The 19,777-nt window shown below is 41.1% G+C and overlaps 1 protein-coding gene across 1 annotated transcript in view; it reads right to left on the bottom strand.

The window, feature by feature from the left end:
- Nucleotides 1-1,152: 1,152 nt before the first annotated feature.
- IMPG1 (interphotoreceptor matrix proteoglycan 1) overlaps nt 1,153-19,777 on the bottom strand; it is a 229,709-nt gene continuing 211,084 nt past the window's right edge. Inside the window, exon 17 of the mRNA XM_089681308.1 lies at nt 1,153-1,637. The gene's annotated coding sequence lies outside the window, so the exon portion shown is untranslated. The remainder of the gene's footprint in view (nt 1,638-19,777) is intronic.

Here is a 19,777-nt window from a genome sequence, read left to right on the forward strand (position 1 = left end):
TCAATTCTTCTGGGAAGGCTGTCCACAAGGTTTAGGAGTGTGTCTATGGGAATATTTGACCATTCTCCCAGAGGTCAGCCACTGACGTCGCACGAGAAGGCCTGGCCCGCAGTCTGTGCTCTAATTCATCCCAAAGGTGTTCTGTCGGGTTGAGGTCAGGACTCTGTACAGGCCAGTCAAGTTCCTCCACCACAAACTTGCTCATCATTTGGACTTTGCTTTGTGCACAGGTGTGCAGTCATGTTGGAACAGAAAGAGGCTTTCCCCAAACTGTTCCCACAAAGCTGGGAGCATGAAATTGTCCAAAATGTCTTGGTATGCTGATACCTTAAGAGTTCCCTTCACTGGAACTAAGGGGCCAAGCCAAACCTTGAAATGCATTCCCACTCCATAATTCCCCCTCCACCAAACTTTCCACTTGGCACAATGCAGTCAGACAAGTACCATTTTCCTGGCAACTGCCAAACCCAGACATGTCCATCAGATTGCCAGACAAATTCATCGCTCCAGAGAACAAGTCTCCACTGCTCTAGAGTCCAGTGGTGGCGTGCTTTACATCACTCCATCCGATGCTTTGCATTGCACTTGGTGATGTAAGGCTTGGGTGCACCTGCTTGGCCATGGAAACCCATCCCATGAAGCTCTCTATGCACTGTTGTGCTAATCTGAAGACCACACAAAGTTCGGAGGTCTTTAGATACTGATACTGCAGTTGCTTCCACTTTGTTAAATTACCACTAATAGCTTTCTATTACTTCTTAAAGGCACATTCCAACAGGACTGATAACAAAGTTAAGGTAACGTTTAAGTATAGTTCTTCCATAAAGTGCATCATCACAAATCTGTGTATTTCAAGCTGAGCATATGTTGACAAACACGGTATATTAGCAGAGGCTACTATCTGTGAAAACCCCAATTAAAAATTATAGAGATAAATAGTAGTCAACTGTTATATTTAAATCTCCAATTCTTTAAAACCTCCCCTGTTGCCATTGCCCTCCCTCCTCCTGAGTCACCCTATTGGCTCTTTGATGGATGGTTGCATTAACCATTTGGGTTGCTCAGGGGATTAGGCAAGCTAGCCTTTTTTTTTTTTCAGGAAAAGTCAACATTTGCATATAAATAAGGTACCAAAATCTTTCTTTAATGTGGTTTTCATTAAAGTAAATAACATTTTTATTTTTTTTATTTTTTACTTACATTATACATAGTTTATGTGCAAAACAACTTACATCAAATGTAATACAGTTAGGCTAGTTCACTTAAGTATACTCAAAAATTATCTCATGTTTTTTATTTTTTCATACTTGCTAGCAAGATAAACCTGCTTGAGGGCATTTGACAAACAGGAATATGTATCCAATTAGACTTAGACAATACGTTAAACATGTCCATCAAAGAGCACTGTTTTTTTTTTACCACAAATAGTAAAGCCAACTTCACATATCTTGCACTGAAATTGCACATTGTAATGAACATTTAAGATACATATCTTCTAATTAACAATATACACATAATACACAGAACACTTTACTCTCTAAACAATTTATATGGAGCGTGGAGTGGACAAGATTCCATGGTTTAAAATGTGTGTAACTTCTCACTTTGGTGCTTCTATAGATGTTGTAAAAAACCATCTGAAAGTACATAGTCAACACGTTAATAATACAATAAATAATAAAATGCTTCATTAAAAGTTAGTTGTACATTTAGTAGTTTTAAAGTTGCTAACCTGCCACATCAGTTTCAGTTTTTTTCTAGATACCCAAATCCTAATTTTATATAGGCTGTTGGCCTTGGCTTCACCCCTCATACCTCCAATTTCTCCCTGTTGTTCAGTGAGACTGCCAACCATATTAAAGAGCACATGTTCTCTAAGTTACAAAGTGGATGTGACTTTTTAGCAACTTTAAAACCATTACAGTTTTATTTACAGTATGGTTTTAGATGTCTATTAGAAATTAAAAAAAGGTAAATGGGACCCTGTACAGATAATACTTGTCCCCTTTTAAATATGTGCTGTGGATTAGAAATAAAACACCTTTATTCTGTCAGTTCTGCAGCAGCTCTATGCTCTGAAGCCTAAAATATGGGGGAGGTACAGCCCTCGCCAAGCCCTGCCCCCTCTTCATTGTACAGCTTTCTGCCTCCTCATCTCTCCTGTCTATAGCAGACTGAGCCTGGACCCACTGCCAGTTATATGGGCACAAAAACTGTCAGTTATGCTCCTGAATACTGACCACTACATAGGTCAGTGCCATTCATTTGTGACAACACAAGCTGACAGGTCTGGGCTCAGTCTTCAAATAAACAGGAGAGATGAAGAGACAGAGGGTTTGATGGCAGACCTCCGTCTGGCAAGTTAGGACAAGAAGATCAAAGGCTGTGTGAGCTCTGTGTGTGCTACTTGTCATGCATCTCCCCTCCTGTGTTGTCAATCAGAGCGCCATCTCTATTGTTCAGTATTGTTGGATAGTAGTGGTGGAAGAAAGGGCCAGCTAACTTGACAACTACTCTGGAGCTCCTGCATAGGTTTCACAGAGATAGGTGCTAGGGTCCCCTGGAGGATTTAATAACTTTTTTTTTCTGGTGAGAGTTCTTTTAAAACTGTAACCCGTTGCTGAAAAGTTTACAAAATACCGTCATAATGACAGGGGAGATCTGTCCTCACAGCTCATGTTGTGAGCTGGTATAATTTGTAGATAATTATTAAATTGTAAAAAAAAAATACCCCAATACAAAGAAGATGCAGGAGAAGATCATGTGAGCTGATTTAGGAGTAATTAAAAAAAAAATGAACAACTGAACTCTGTTGAAAAACGAAGGACGCAGATGAAATATATTGTGATATTTAGGGTTATTTAGCTTAGTAGTAGTTGCCTTTTATTGATAAAGGAAACAGCCCTTGCATCAAGTTTCCCATGCAGGGGTATTCAACATCAAAAACAGACACAGTGAAAATAATACCTGAGCCACTTGACTCTCTCTTCAGCAGCCCCACTGCTTAAACCCCAAGCCTTGGGCTTTGGCTTTTGATTGGTCCCTCAGACTGTCTCAACTGGCTCTCTTGGCTCCCTGGGTTCTTCTGGCTTTCAGCCTTTAGTTTCAGCACCCTGCTGCATGGGTCCATGCCCTGGCCTCTCAGTAGGTGATTTCCTAGCACCCATCTGAAGACCTCCTGTCTCCTAGCCTTGGACCTCCTGGCTTTTGGGTGGAGCTCACTTGCCACCTTGACCAAGCAGACCTTTCTCCTAACGGGAGCCCTAAACTATGCTCAAGCCTACCATTATGAGATCTGTGTACCTCTGCACACTCAGCCTGCTGGTCATTTCCAAAACCTGGACACAAGGTTGGAGATTTCTTCCTATCCAAAGCACTTTGAAAACTCCAAACTACGGAGCCCAATCTGGGAATACCAGAATTTGGAGAAAGTTGTAAAAACAATTTTCTCTACTCATAATACTCCGGAGTGCCCCACTCATGCAAACCCTGTGTCCTTTTTACAACCATTTTCACAGTGGCAGGGCCTTGCATTGTCACAATATATGGTTTCTAATAGGCATGGGCTGTAAAGAAAGAGCAATTATACTTACCTCTGTTATATGTATACATAAATGAAGCACACAAAGGAGAGGTGATTGACTTGCCAAAATATTTCTGTCCAATCCTGAGATTTACATAGCCACATACACACACACAACACAACCAGATGCATGACACCACTTTCTTTATGACAGTTTTAGACTGTAGAAAGATTAGTGTTTTTCTCTGTCCACCCCAACCTGGACATTGAAAGTGCAGATGCAAATTGATGAAGTAATATCTTTCTCTCCTCCTATCAGCATGTTCCCTGTCATCACATATGTATGCAGCTACCTGACTCCCAGTCCTCCCCCGCTCTTTCTAGCTCTGCAATACAGAAGATTTCAGGAGACTGATATCATAGCAAATCCAGGTACTATAAATTCATGCTCTCTCTCATTGTTTACCACTTGCCCTCCTGAAGGTTTACCCCCCTTCCTGACCTGGATATTTTGTTGTGTTACGGCACTGCGTTACTTTAACTGACAGTTGCGTGGTCATGCAACGCTGCATCCAAATGACATTTGTCTTTTTTTTACCATGAATAGAGCTATATTTCGGTAGTATTTGATCGCCTGTGCGGTTTTTATTTTTTGGACTATAAAAAAAACTCCGACAATTTTGAGAAAAACAATATTTTTGACTTTTTGCTATTAAACATATGCAGTAAAAAAAAATTTAAAAATCTAATTCTGTCATAAATTTAGGCCAAAATGTATTCTGCTACTCTGCCTTTGTCTGCACCCCCTACCACGGAAATGCAAAATCACATATATATATATATATATATATATACGATTTTGCGCGCCTGTACCGCCCTGTAGCAGTACTTCTGCTATAGGGCGGATGGTAAACAGTTAAAGCTCACTGCATACATTTATTTTCTCCAATTTCTTTAGGAATTGCTGTAATCCACTGGCCCTCTGGACCTGTTATCAACGTTCCTTGGTGACTTCTCTGCCTGACTACCCTATTTTCTCTCTTCTGAAATTCCCACTATCATTCTCAGTGACTTCAACATTCCTGTTAATACCAACACTCCTGCTACTTCTAAACTTTTCAGTCTTGCCTCCGTTTTTGAGGGGGATACTTTCTTCTACTCACTCTGATGGCAACACCCTTGACCTTGCATTCTCCTACCTGTGCAACCTCTTTAAGAATCCTTTTATTCTCTCTGATCACCACCTTATTAGCTTTGTTCTCCTCCTGTCTTCCACCACCTCTCCTGCCTAACAATTACCCATAGAAACCTTTGCCACTTTAATTCTTTTCTATTCTGCTACTGACCACCTCTATGACAAAATCTCACCCCTGTCCTTCTCCAATCTAGCCACTTTTGTCTACAGTAGATCCCTGTCCTCCACCATGGATGAGTTTACCCCCCTCACTACACAAAGAATTAGGCCCCGACCCCTACAACCTCAGCAGATAGATGACACCAGTAGTCTCAAAAAATGTAGCCTCACTTTTGAGCATCTGTGGCATAAGACTAAATCTCAGAAAGACTTTAACCAATATAAATCTGCCCTCCAAACATACAATTCCTGCCTCCACACTGCCAATCAGACCTATTTTATTACTCCCATTAACTTCTTATCCAGTCCCTGTAAACTGTTCTTTGCCTTTAACTCTTTACTTCGTCCCAGGAGATCACTAATCACTTCAAAAATAAGATTTATATAATATGTGAGGAGATCTCAGCTGTTAACATTCTGTGTCCACAGGCACAATTATTACTCCCCTCATTTGATCCCACTACCATAGACGAGGTTGCTAATCTTTTTTTCTAATACCCATCTAACCACCTGCTCGCTTGACCCTTTTCCCTCTCAAATACTGCGGTCACCCTCTGGCTCTTTTCTACACTCTCTAACTCACATCTTCAATCTCTTCCTCTCTTCTGGCATTTTCCCCAACTCTCTAAAACATGCACTAGTCACCCCTATACTTAAAATTGGTAGGGTCCAAGCAAGGCATTTTAATATCCTATGCCCCATCTATTTGCTCCTTGTTTCCTCCAAACTCCTTGAACACCTGGTCTACAACCAACTGAGTGACCACCTCAGTAAAAATAACCTTCTTGATCCCCCGCTGTCTGGATTTTGCCATGAACACTCCACAGAAATTTCTCTCCTAAAACTCACAAATGCTTTAATAACAGTAAAAACCAATGGACACTATTCCATACTCCTCCTTTCGGCTGCCTTTGATATGATTGGCCACCCCCTCCTCCTCAAACAACTTTACTCCTTTGGTCTCTGTGACTGCTTTCTTCGTTGGTTCTCATCCTACCTATCCCACTACATCTTCATTGTCACTTACAATTCCACTTCCTCCTCTTCCTTTCTCCATCGGGGTCCCCCAAGGTTCTGTTCTTGGACCTCTTCTATTCTCAATCTACATCTCCTCCCTGAGTAAGCTGATAGCCTCCCGTGGCTTTCAATATCATTTCTATGCTGTTTACACCCAAATCTATATATCTTCCCCTCAGCTTACATCAGTCTTCTCACTCATCTCTAATTTACTTACTGAAGTATCAGTCTGGATGTCACACAACTTCCCCAAACTCAATCCAAAACCGAGCTTATAATATTTCCTCCCTCACTGTCCCCTTCTCCTGACTTCTCCTTCAAGATCAATGGCACAACCACCAACCAGTCCCCCTATGCTAGGGTGCTAGGTGTAATCCTGGATTCTGAACTCCCCTTTTGGCTCCACTTCCAATCACTGTCCAAAGCTTGCTGCCTCAACCTTTTCAACATCTCCAAAATATGCCCCTTCCTAACCAATGACACCACAAAGCTTCTAATTCACTCTCTGATCATCTCTCGCCTCGACTACTTCAACTCCCTTCTCATTTGATTACCTTTACATATCCCCCCTTCAGTCCATCACAAATGCTGCTGCCAGATTCTTACACCTTACCAACCATTCAGTGTCCGCTACCCCTCTCTGCCAGTTCATTCAATGGCTGCCACTCACTGAACAAATGAAATTCAAAATGCTAACAAAAACTGACAAAGCCATCCACAACTTGGCCCCCAGCTACATCAATAACCTAGTCTCAAAATACCAACCAAATCATTATCTTTGTTCTTCCCAAGACCTCCTGTTCTTTAGCTCCTTTATCACCCTCTCCCATGCTTGCCCCCAGGACCTTTCCCAAGCCTCTCCCATGCTATGGAACTCCCTACCCCAATCTGTCTGGCTATCTTCTGCTCTGTCCAGTTTTAAGCAATCTTTGAAAACCCTTCTCTTCAGAGAAGCCTAACCCACCTCCACCTAACAACTGTATTTCCACTTTCTCCATTCGATCATCCCCCACAGTTATTACCTTTGGTATCATTTGACCCTCCATCTACAACTTTGGGTTGCAAGCTCTAATGACCAGGGCCCTCTGATTCCTCCTGTACTGAATTGCATTGTAACTGCAATGTCTGCACGCATGTTGTAAAGTGCTGCACTAACTGTTGGCATTATATAAATCCTGCATAATAATAAAAATAAAAAAGCTCAACTCCAGGAAACAATAGAATTATCCCTTGCAGTGGGGTTATGTTTGCTATGTAAGGGTTAATTATTTGTTTAGGTCTTGGGGACATAGAAAAGCAGATTTACTTACAATATCCTCCACACCTCCCTGCTGCTAGACTGGACCCCGCAGTCGCTTGTGCCCCATGCTCCAATGGTCGAAGGCCCTGATGCCATCAAGACCAATGCTGGTTCTATAGCACTGGCAAGACACAGTCCAAAAGCTGAGCGTGGATGAGTTCAATCTGCTGGAGGAGCAGAGGAATAGGTAAGGTTCTCTCTCCTATACAAAACAAGCAGTTAACCCATGCAGTGGAGATAGTTTCCTACGAAGATGGCCTTTAAAGCTGAACTCCAGGCAAAGGAAAAAACGTTTTCCCTTGCAGTGGGGATGTGCCCATTTACAAAGATTAAGTGCTTGTTTTGTCCAGGGAAGAGGAGAAAGCCTTATAGTCACCTTATCATCCACTCCTCCAGCAAAAGGCTCTCCTCCACGATTCAGCGATGGACTGTTCTTGGCATGCTCATGTCCAGAGCAGGTCTAGGGAGCCTGCTAGGGTGTTGATGATGTCAGGATGACTCAAAACCGCTGGAGCACAGGGGTGCAGAAGCTGCAGGGACCAGTCTCATGCATGAAGGATTGGAGGATCATGTAAGTATATGTCCCATCATCTCCCCCCTAGACAAAAACTACCAATTAACCCTTGCAGTGCAGGTGCAGACCCACTGCAAGGGAACACTTTTTTTTGTCCAGGGTTGCAAATATACTGTATATGTTATAGAATTTTTTAACAAAATCTGCTTCTCCTTCAGTGGATGTAAATGGTTGTAATGTTTTAAAGACATAAGCTCTTCAGACCTTAGTCTAAAAGCGATTTGTATGGGATAAACTACATAAAAGCTGGTAAAAAGCTACTCCTTGTGATCCTGCAGGAGAAAAACTGCAAGCAGATATATTGCAGTCCATGCATGTCGTAGTCGGTAACTTCATATTCATTGTAATATTTTTTCAAAGCATAACATAGATTAAACAAAGAATTATGTCTGTTCATTAGAAAACTACTTTTGCCACTTCAATTTGTTTTCTAAAATATGGCATAACAAAGGACCACAGCATCCTTTGTTTTTCTACACATGTTTTATCTGCAACATAGCATGACTGTTATTAATCATTTTGTTGTCACTGGAGTATAAAATAAATTGCTCTGACCGGCAAGGTTAGTCACTGAGTTTCAGGTCACTGACACTGGGGAAAGATGATAAACACATGGGAGACCTACAGGCGAATCGTGATCGCATGTAGAGGTGCAAATGGGATAAGAGATTTACTGCTCTTTCAGGTGGATTTTAATATCCAAGAAATATAAGTTCTTATATATAGATGTATATAAAGAGCCAGGGTGTAGTTCAAGCTTGACAGTTATAATTAAGATTTTGCAAATCCATTTTCACTGTGATAAGAAACTGCTGTTAAATTCATTCTGACTGTTTTACGGTTAAACTAAGCTAAGACAATTCAAGGCAAGGAACAAAATTCATTATTAAATATGCAGAGGGAATAGTTGTTCACTGGTGTTGAACACTTCTCTACCCACAATGCTTTAATTAGAAACCTCAACTCAGCTACTGGGAACTGTTTTGGAGTTTTCTGCATGGACACGTCTGTGCCTAAAAAATACCAAGTACTGGACCTCATATGTTGTGTGCTGACAATTACGGTATCTTCCTCCTGCAGTAATTTTTTAAGGTGGTATCAGTTAACAGCAAGTATCATTTGTTTCAGCATTTGTATTAATACATCATTAAATTTATGTTTTTATATGTCAATCTATTTATTGAATGTTTTAGATTAAGTATAGTCCAATAAAAATAAACGTACACCACACAATCAACAATATACATTATATTGCCAAAAGTATTGGGACGCCTGCCTTTACACGCACATGAACTGTAATGGCATTCCAGTCTTAGTCCATAGGGTTCAATATTCAGTTGGCCCACCCTTTGTAGCTATAACAGCTTCAACTCTTCTGGGAAGGCTGTCCACAAGGTTTAGGAGTGTGACTATGGGAATGTTTGACCATTATTCCAGAAGCGCGTATGTTGGATGAGAAGGCCTGGCTCGCAGTCTCTGCTCTAATTCATCCCAAAAGTGGTCTATCGGGTTGAGGTTAGGACAGTTAAGTTCCTCCACCCCAAACTCATTCATCCATGTCTTTATGGACCTTGCTTTGTGCACTGGTGCACAGTCATGTTGGAACAGGAAGGGGCCATCCCCAAATTGTTCCCACAAAGTTGGGAGCATGAACTTATCCAAAATGTCTTTTTATGTTTATGCCTTAAGTGTTCCTTTCACTGGAACTTAGGTTGCCAAGCCCAACCCCTAAAAACTACCCCACACCATAATTCCCCCTCCATCAAACTTTACACTTGCCACAATGCAGTCAGGCAAGTACCGTTCTCCTGGCAATCGACAAAGCCCAGACACATCTATCGGATTGCCAGACAGAGAAGCATGATTCATCACTCTAGAGAACATGTCTCCACTGCTCTAGTGGTGGCGTGCTTTACACCACTGCATCTTTGCATTGCACTTGGGGATGTAAGCCTTGGATGCAGCTGCTCGGTCATGGAAACCCATTCCATGAAGCTCTCTACTCACTGTTGTTGTGCTGATCTGAAGTTTGGAGGTCTTTAGCTATTGACTCTGCAGACTGTTTGGTGACTTCTGCGCACTGTGTGCTTCAGCATGTGCTGACCCCGCTCTATCATTTTACGTGGCCTACCAACTTGTGGCTGAGTTGCTGTTGTTCCCAGTTGCTTTTTCTTTGTTTTAATACCACTAACAGCTGACCGTAGAATATTTAGTAGCACACTTAAATTCACTGAGCTCCTGAGACAGACCCATTCTTTCACAAATGTTTGTAGAAGCAGTCTGCATGCCTAGGTGCTTGATTTTATACTCCTGTGGCCATGGAGGTGATTGCAACACCTGAATCCAATGATTTGGAGGGATGACTAATTAGTTTTTTGCAATATAGTGTATCTACAAAGGCATAATAATATCATTGGATAGTAAACAGTGTACACAATGTCCAAAGGTGAAAACAAAAGTACAATTTATGTTTTTAAATGCAGGCAGTGTACCTACCTGAATTATGCTTGGTATCAACCTTTTGTAGTCTCCATACAGCAGAGCTTGCACAGAGAGGATGAAGCAGCATAAGGAGCCAATCATTTGTGCTACATTGCTAACAGAAAGCATGTCAATTAGAGGATAGAACAGAGTAACAATGAGATAAGCTCTTTGCTCTGCTGCTTCTCCTTCAATGTCTAATCAAGGACTGGGAAGGAATAAGACCTGTAAGTGTTGTTTAAAGCGTTACTAAACCCACAACAGTAAAATCAGGCTGTATATGCAGTAAAGCATGCTTGTTATACTCACTGTGGAACCCAAGGGGTTAATCCTCTGCATTGTGTAAAAACGCTGTTTGATCCTGACTTCTCTGAGCCTCCCCTTCTTCCAGTGTCCCCCTCTTATCTCCTAATAAGACATATCGTGTGGAGATACTTTGCACATGTTCAGTTTGGTGTGTATTGCTTGAGAGGTTTTTTTGCTCTTGGGAGAGTGCATGTGATCAGCACAGGGCCGATCAGCACTGTCCAGACAGAGGTCAGGGATCCTGAAAATGAAAACTCCTCCTACAAGCTTTAACCAGTGCTGGACACTGATAGAAGCCACTACTATATACTGCTGATGAGAAAAGGTATTTAGCAGTTTATATTTACTAAAATAATTGCACTTCCATGTTCTGTGTAATGTGGGAGACCAGATATAGTGAATGCAGGGTCCTGGGGTTAGTAACACTTTAAAGTGATACTAAGCACACACTATTTAATTTACATTTTCCTTTCTGTTTCTGTATATGGATGATGACAATGTAATTTTTGTATTTAAAAAAAACCCCATCTAAGTACCTTTTTCCTAATATATATAAAATATACAGCTGTCACATGACCTAGCTCTTTCCCAGGCTTTCTGCAGGGAAACATAAGCAGGGGAAGCTTCTAGTCCTATGCTGTTAGTGACATGTTCAAAATTTAATGAAAAAACAGCCTTTGCAATACAGAGTAAAAATAAATAATTATTTTCAATAAACTGTTTTAAATTGTTATATATATATATATAAATATATATATATATATATATATATATATATATATATATACTTTTTTTTTTAAATAAAATCTTTATTATTTTTTGGCAATAACATGATGTGGATTTCTGTCAGTCACAGGATGTTTCATGTCCCTCCAGCCTGCGTCTTAGAATAACAGGGAGGTGAGACCTCCATCAATCTACATGTAATATCCCACCGCCTTTGTGTTTAGCTAGTTAGTGGGCATGGAGGAGAATGGAGGGAGTGGATTCTCATTTACCACTGTGTGAGACTATAGTCACATGGGCTGCTGTGGGCATGGGCAGATGTGATAAAGAAGAAATGCTCAGCATAGAAACTCACTGATAAACTGAGCATGTGCAGAGCTGCCGGCACTGCTCTGCAAAATCCCTAGCTGGACTGGGGACTTGGACAGAAGGAGGAGATATAGAACAGCAGGATCAAGTAGGGTTTTTTGCAGAATACAGAAAGCAAACGCCTTAGTGAGTGGGGATGTACAGAAAGTGATACAGCATTTATTGATAGTTTTTTATGATGTGGGTTTAGTGACACTAACTTTAAATAAGAAAAAAAAAGCAGGTCTCCTGCCCTGCCAGACGGGGCTGTGTTGTGTGTAAGATCTATGTAAATCTCAGAACTGTGTGGACAGAAATACAAATTCTTTAGCAGGTAAAACATCTCTTTTATATGTATTTCATCTGTGTATTTAGCTGTTTGACTGGGGTACAGCTTTAGTGCAATCCTAAAGGTTTAATGTGCAGACCCAATGATTTGTGCAAAAAAAAGTTACACTGTGAGAAGAATAAATGTTAAAAAAGGTACCCATCAATTCCTGCTCACAAGTAATTTAGGAAGCCCTCTGCCTTCCAGATGCTTTTTGGGAGATTAATATCCCCTCCATAGCTTAACGAGAAACAACTTGTTAGCAAATTTTGCATCCACTGATCCAGTTGGTATGTCATTTTTCCTGCATTTCTAAAATGTAAAGTACAATCCAACTGAAACAAGTAAAACAACACACCAAATAGGAAGACAGATTTTTTTTAACTCCATAAAATAAACAAAAAATTATTTTGAGTACAGGCACCAGAAAGTGCTACTCTTTAAAAAGATACACCATTGGAATACTATAAAAATGTAGCTGCTTTTATTACTGACATTCTAGCATTTTTTCTGCTTCATGCAAACACTCCAGTAGAACAAACATCAGGAAAATATCAATTGTATCAGGGGATACAGAGTTTTATGAAAGCTTGATTTTGCTAAAGAAAGGCTGATGACATACACCTCTTAAAAATGTTTTTAGCTACCTAGACTGCCCGTGACCAGAAAGGACATCTTTTTTTTAACTAAAAGATTTTTCTAAAAACTAGGAAATTTTGACTATGCTTTGGTCACTGAAAGAATTGTGCATTGTTTTATTTTGGACTTTAAGTCCATCTTTGTCATAGCATAACGTGTGCTTCCCTAATGCACCAGATCACTTCCTGGCTTGCTATTTTAGAGTTTTTGGTGCTGATTGTTTGAGAAGTGGGTAGGTCAGCCATTGCAAGGTTGCAGTTTTATTTACCTGACTGAAAGAGATAAAATGAAGGTTATTGTTGGGTTACTTTTTTTTTTTCATTTATTTTATACAGTCAGCCTACCACAAATATCAGATAAGCACAAAATTACGCACCAAAGGAGAATTTAGATTGACAAATCCTCTGTGAGTCATTTGATATACTTAACTCATAATAATTAGCTAATTGTTTACATAACTATATATAATATACTATATAGATACACAATACATACCGTATTTTTCACTCCATAAGATGCACTTTTTTTCATCAAAAAATGGGGGGAAATGTCTGTGTGTCTTTTGGAGCGAATATGGAGTTACCGGCCCGGTATTCTACCTCAGCCATGTTAGAATACCTGGCCGGCCTCTGAGCTCTACTGTGCAGAAGAACCTGTTCCTCAGTCCAGCGGTGTCCTGCTTTCACTGGCTGTCTTCTCTTCCCGGCATCTTCAGTGTGCGGCTTGCGGCTTCACAGCCGGGTGTCCACTATGCATGCATGAGAAGCTCTGCACTTTGTGAATGGCCACCTGTAGTCTTCTGGGACCTGTCACGTGTCCCAGAAGACTATGGGGATGGAGGGAGGACAACTCCGTGGAAGTGGGAGCGGATACCTGTCAAATTAGGGTACCCGCCTCCCCCCCACTCTCCAAAGGTCTTCAGTCTCTGGTCATCTCCTGTACTATGTCTGCAGTCTCTGGTCATCTCCTGTAGTACGTCCGCAGTCTCTGGTCATCTCCTGTAGAATATGTCTACAGCCTCTGGTCATCTCCAGTACTAAGTCCGCAGTCTCTGGTCATCTCCAGTACTATGTCCGCAGTCTCTGGTCATCTCAGGTAGTACATCCACAGTCTCTGGTCATCTCCTGCACTATGCCCGCAGTCTCTGGTCATCTCCTGTAGTATGTCCGCAGTCTCTGGTCATCTCCTGTACTGTGTCCGCAGTCTCTGGTCATCTCCTGTACTGTGTCTGCAGTCTCTGGTCATCTCCAGTACTATGTCCGCAGTCTCTGGTCATCTCCTGTAGTATGTCCGCAGTCTCTGGTCATCTCCTGTAGTATGTCCGCAGTCTCTGGTCATTTCCTGTAGTATGTCCGCAGTCTCTGGTCATTTCCTGTACTATGTCTGCAGTCCATTGGCTCAGGATATTTTATCTCTTGTTTTCCTCCTCTTAAATCTAGGTGCGTCTTATGGAGCAAAAAATACGGTACATATTTTGCTGTTTTAATGACATGCAAGGACCAAGGATAAAACTGATAACATAATGAATTGAAATGTTTTTCTTATTAACATGAACTGCAGTGATTTCTGTACATGCTGTTATCTAATTTCCTCTGCATTTCCCTGAAAAAGGGCCATTATTTACAAATCTATCAACTAGTAATTATATTACATTATCAGTAAAAATGGCTGAATATGTAGGACATGCGTAGCTTCACTAGTAACAATAGCTAAACATTTACCTTCAGTATGTATATTGACTCATGTTTTTGTTTCCATAATTGAGTGAATTGATTCTGTATCAGATTTTGTCGAGTGATGCATAGTAATGGAATAATATGAGTGCAAGATTGTTATATTACAAGTAAGGAAACCTTCCAACAAAACAATTTTTCACTATTACAATATCATATAAAAATCTTCAGCCAGTAGACGGTTCTGCTATATTGTCATTGATATGTAACATAAAGCAAGATAGGGCTCAGATTTGTCTGGTCACATTTGAATGTAGATCCTCTGTGTTGCCAGATGAATGAAGTTAACCAAATGAATGGAGTCTGAGCAGCATCTAGTCTTAAAGTGTACCTTGTCTCTCTGGAAATAAACTACTAAACCAATCTAACTGACAGAAAATAGAAACCATAAGAAACATTTCCTTCTAGTTGCAATGAGGTTGATTTACTAAAAGTAAATAGTGTGCAGGGAAGTTGCACTTCGAAAGGGAATTTTCCCCAGAGCTTAGTGAATGTGATGAAATTTCACTTTGCAAAGAATACCCAATCATGAGCAAAGAAAAAAAAATTTCTTTGCTCAGACATAATTGGATGATGGAGGCCAGCAGGTTTTACCAAGGGATAATGTCCTTATAACGTGAACCATTTATTTGCCTTTAGTAAATCAAGCCCACTATCTCTTATCTCAAAACCACCAATCTTGCCAATCAGTTTAATTGTTTTTTTTTTGTAGTACAAGTCTATTTTAACCTGGAACCCCTGGATTGAAGTAAGGGTTGTGCTGCATAATGCACTTGGATTGCTGCCCTATGGTTTGCCCCACTTGAGACAACCAAAAGCATAGTCCTTAAACAATAAGAAATGTGATGGGAAACATATTCCTAACTAATGGTGACCTTTTACAACAATGCAATTAAGCTGCAGTCATAAAAAATGCTCTGAATTACGTTTACATAAATGATACTGACAAATAATACTACAGCAATGGCTTAATGGCCAGCACAGTGGCTTAATGGTTAGTACTTCTGCCTGGCAGTACAAGGGTCATTGGTTTCAATTCCAACCAAGGCACCACCTTCCTGGAGTTTGCATGTTCTGTGTGGGTTTCCCCCGGGTACTCCGGTTTCCTCCCACACGCCAAAGACATGCTGGTAAGTTAATTGGATCCTGTCTAAATTGACCCTAGTATGTGGATGAATGTAAGTTAGGGACCTTAGATTGTATGCCTCTTGAGGGTTAGGGACTGATGTGAATGTACAATATATATGTAAAAGCGCTGTGTAAATTGATGGCGCTATACAAGTACCTGAAATAAACAAATAAAATGTAACCTAACTATGTATAAGGAAATAGTGGGGTTGATTTACTAAAGGCAAATCAACTGTTGTTGCTCCAGAGTCTAGTAAATGAGGTGAAGCTTCACTTTGTAAAGAATACCTGATCACGTGCAAGGAAAAAAAAACAGCATTTTTGCTTGCACATGATTGGATGATGGAAGTCATTAGAGCTCCCCCTCATTTACTAAGCTTTGGATCAACTGCACTTACAGATTGCAACTGCACAGTCTGTGCCTTTAATAAAACAACGCCACTGCGTCTACCAAAATATATATTCTTGAACATGACTGTTCTTGTAACTCAGAAGAGTTTTCTTCCCTTAGGATGACAATTATCTCCTACTAACTTTACTAGTTTACTAGTAACTTATCATAAATAAATGGGGCGTAGCTCATACTTAACAAAGTCCTATACAGGCCTATTTGTTCATCAATTGTACAAAATATTCTGGAGCATATCCATTGTTTTCATAAACTATTTTCCCTTCTTCAGAGAAAGTCTTATCAATATGCAACACAATAATGGCTTTTATACAGCCGCCTAAAAGGGAGAAAACATTGGGATTCCCACTTTTCCCCAATGCTACTGCTAGCAATTACTAGTTGTAAAAATGACATCTGGGAATTGCTATGTATTACAAAGCTGGAGCTGTTGTCAAAATGCAGCTGTGTATAATGGCACTTGAAGATAGTTGGCAAGCATCATTAATTCAGTGTATTCAATATATTGTCACATGGTAGTTACTACTTTATTCATATGTAGGTGTCAAATTTGATCTGCATATGACATCTGTTCAAGAAACCTTACAAGTAAAAGAAAATAAAATGTATTTCCTATGTAACTCTTTTTTGAACCTAATCATCCCTAACTAACTCTTTCTAACCCCTTTTCCCCTTAGCGAATATGTTTCAAATCAGTTTGTTTTTATTAATACTTTTTTTTTTTTTTTACTTTTTTCTTTAATTTTTTGTTATTTTTTCAATGTAGCATAAAAAATACACACAGTTGGAAGAAGCACCTTTTCTGCATTTGCAAATACTTTGATTTATTTTGTACCAGAATACTTTTAGTGTGATTGGGACAGGATTTTTTTTTTTATAATTAAAATACTGGTTCAAACTCAGTGTTGGCACTGATGGGCAATAAAAAGCAACTAGCATTGTTACACAGGGCAGGGTAAGTGAGTCACAGACCCATAATTGGAAGTGCCCGGCAGGGCCTGATCTAGTCTATCTGATCTGGGGGTGCAATAAAAAAAAGTCAGAGGGCATGTGTGTGAGTCACTGGCAGTCTGTAACAAAGTCTCACTGCCTCGGAAACACTATTATGTGTTAGGTTGTCATTAGATTAGGGTGATTAAACAAAACCTGTGCCCTCTTATATCAGATGTCATTATTACAGTCAGTCCTCCTTTACCTCAGGTGTTCCCATCAGAGTGCCCCCTTATATCAGGTGTCCTCATCAGAGTGCACCCTTATATCAGGTGTCCCCATCAGAATGCCCCCTTATATCAGGTGTCCCCATCAGAGTGCCCCCTTACATCAGGTGTCCCCACAGAGTGCCCCTTTACATCAGGGTCCCCATCTGAGTGCCAACTTTCATCAGGTGACCCATCAGAGTGCCCCTTTATATCAGGTGTCCCCATCAGAGTGCCCCTTTACATCAATTGTTCCTAATAGAGTTCCCCCCTAACATCAACTTTCTTCATCAGAGTGTCCCTATAAATATGATCAGTAATCCCCATCAGAGTGCCCCTTACATCCAGTGTCTTCATCAGAGTGCCTCCTTACATCCAGTGTCTTCATCAGAGTGCCCCCTTTACATCCAGTGTCTTCATCAGAGTGCCCCCTTACATCCAGTGTCTTCATCAGAGTGCCTCTTTACATCCAGTGTCTTCATCAGAGTGCCCCCTTACATCCAGTGTCTTCATCAGAGTGCCCCCTTACATCCAGTGTCTTCATCAGAGTGCCCCCTTACATCCAGTGTCTTCATCAGAGTGCCTCCTTACATCCAGTGTCTTCATCAGAGTGCTCCCTTACATTGCATGTCTTCATCAGTGTGCCCCCTTACATCCATTGTCTTCACCAGAGTGCCCCCTTACATCCAGTGTCTTCATCAGAGTGCCCCCTTACATCCTTGTCTTCATCAGAGTGCCTCCTTACATCCAGTGTCTTCATCAGAGTGCTCCCTTACATCGCATGTCTTCATCAGTGTGCCCCCTTACATCCAGTGTCTTCATCAGAGTGCCTCCTTACATCCAGTGTCTTCATCAGAGTGCTCCCTTTACATCCAGTGTCTTCATCAGAGTGCCCCCTTACATCCAGTGTCTAATCAGAGTGCCCCCTTACATCCAGTGTCTTCATCAGAGTGCCCCCTTACATCCAGTGTCTTCATTAGAGTGCCCCCTTACATCCAGTGTCTTCATCAGAGTGCCCCCTTACATCCAGTGTCTTCATCAGAGTGCCTCCTTACATCCAGTGTCTTCATCAGAGTGCTCCCTTACATTGCATGTCTTCATCAGTGTGCCCCCTTACATCCATTGTCTTCACCAGAGTGCCCCCTTACATCCAGTGTCTTCATCAGAGTGCCCCCTTACATCCAGTGTCTTCATCAGAGTGCCTCCTTACATCCAGTGTCTTCATCAGAGTGCTCCCTTACATCGCATGTCTTCATCAGTGTGCCCCCTTACATCCAGTGTCTTCATCAGAGTGCCTCCTTACATCCAGTGTCTTCATCAGAGTGCTCCCTTACATCCAGTGTCTTCATCAGAGTGCCTCCTTACATCCAGTGTCTTCATCAGAGTGCTCCCTTACATCGCATGTCTTCATCAGTGTGCCCCCTTACATCCAGTGTCTTCATCAGAGTGCCTCCTTACATCCAGTGTCTTCATCAGAGTGCTCCCTTACATCGCATGTCTTCATCAGTGTGCCCCCTTACATCAATTGTCTTCACCAGAGTGCCCCCTTACATCCAGTGTCTTCATCAGAGTGCCCCCTTACATCCAGTGTCTTCATCAGAGTGCCTCCTTACATCCAGTGTCTTCATCAGAGTGCTCCCTTACATCGCATGTCTTCATCAGTGTGCCCCCTTACATCCATTGTCTTCATCAGAGTGCCCCCTTACATCCAGTGTCTTCATCAGAGTGCCTCCTTACATCCAGTGTCTTCATCAGAGTGCTCCCTTACATCGCATGTCTTCATCAATGTGCCCCCTTACATCCAGTGTCTTCATCAGAGGGCCCCCTTACAAATGTCTGCAACAGACTGGGTCATGGATTAGAGGATGAACTCTCAGAGACCTGGGGGAAGGGGGGCACAGCTAAAATCTAGGGGGGCACAGCCCACCCCAGCACCCCCCTAAGTCTGGCTCTGGTGCCAGTGTATTACTGGCATGCAGAGTAATGTGGGAGCAAAGGAAAGGTGAGCTTGTACAGCTGGGAAGGGGGAAATTAAGTAATTAATTTATTTTGTGCTACGCTGTCAAAGAAAAGCTTTACTATAAAGTAAGCCTTTCTATATAGAAACATAGAGGCTGCCATTCTGACTTTTCATTTTGCAAATGCCAGTTGCTTGGGTGTAATGTTGACCCTCTTCCCTCAACACTTTAACCACTCACCCTCCTGAGAGTTTACCCCCCTTCCTGACCAGGCCATTTTTTACATTATAGCGCTGCGGTACTTTAACTGACAATTGTGCGGTCATGCAACGCTGCACCCAAATTAAAGTTACATCCTTTTTTTCCCACGAATAGAGTTTTCTTTTGAAGGTATGTTATCGCGTGTGTGTTTTTTATTTTTTGTGCTTAAAAAAAAAAGACCAACAATTTTGAGAAAAAAAATATTTTTTACTTTTTGCTAATAAACATGTCCAGTAAAAAAATGTAAACAATCAACAATTTTGTCTTAAATTTAGGCCAAAATGTATTCTGCTACGTGTCTTTGCTAAAAAAAAATCCCAATATTTGTAAATTAATTGGTTTACGTGAAAGTTATAGCGTTTACAAATGGCGGTATAGATAGTGGAATTTTTACATTTTTATTTTACTAGTAATGGCGGCGATCAGTGACTCATAGCAGGACTGAGGCGAGCATTCCGCCACTGGGGGGTACTGACTTGGTGTCACTGACATCCCC

Source organism: Staurois parvus, unplaced genomic scaffold, assembly GCF_062004578.1.
Source record: "Staurois parvus isolate SC_StPar_1 unplaced genomic scaffold, SC_StPar_1.0 ptg000264l, whole genome shotgun sequence".
In the NCBI taxonomy this organism is placed as follows: domain Eukaryota; kingdom Metazoa; phylum Chordata; class Amphibia; order Anura; family Ranidae; genus Staurois; species Staurois parvus.